Source organism: Tupaia chinensis, unplaced genomic scaffold (assembly GCF_000334495.1).
Source record: "Tupaia chinensis unplaced genomic scaffold, TupChi_1.0 Scaffold000159_1, whole genome shotgun sequence".
Lineage (NCBI taxonomy): Eukaryota > Metazoa > Chordata > Mammalia > Scandentia > Tupaiidae > Tupaia > Tupaia belangeri.
The window spans coordinates 6,123-6,562 of record NW_006159630.1 but is presented as its reverse complement, the minus strand read 5'-3'; positions in this window follow the sequence as shown (position 1 = coordinate 6,562).

Here is a 440-nt window from a genome sequence, read left to right as displayed (position 1 = left end):
TCGACACAGAGCGAGGAGAACGTGTGTAGCTCACGGATATTCATATGCTCACACGTGGAAATGGCTCTCTGCATGTACTGGACAAGGAAGACATGATTCAATCCATATGCATCTTTTGACCTTTAAAATTCTCCTTTCAGGCTTTACTGAAAGTTTTTGAGTTCCGTTTGGGCTTGCATTTGTGGCTGAGTTCTATTTCTGTCAGTCGGAGCTGCGCCTGCAGGACGGCCCCGCCCTCCCCGAGGCCCCGCCCAGGCGACTCAGGTACCTGGACGCGCAGTACAGACGGACACGGGTGCGGTCGCCTCGCAGTCAGGAGAGCTGGGCCTCACCCGCTGGGTGGGGAGGTCTGGGTGGCCCAAGCACAGGCTGTGCTGGGACAAGGTCAGGCTTTGCTGGCCGCTCTGAACAGCCATGTCCAGTCTGCCATAGCAGGCCAA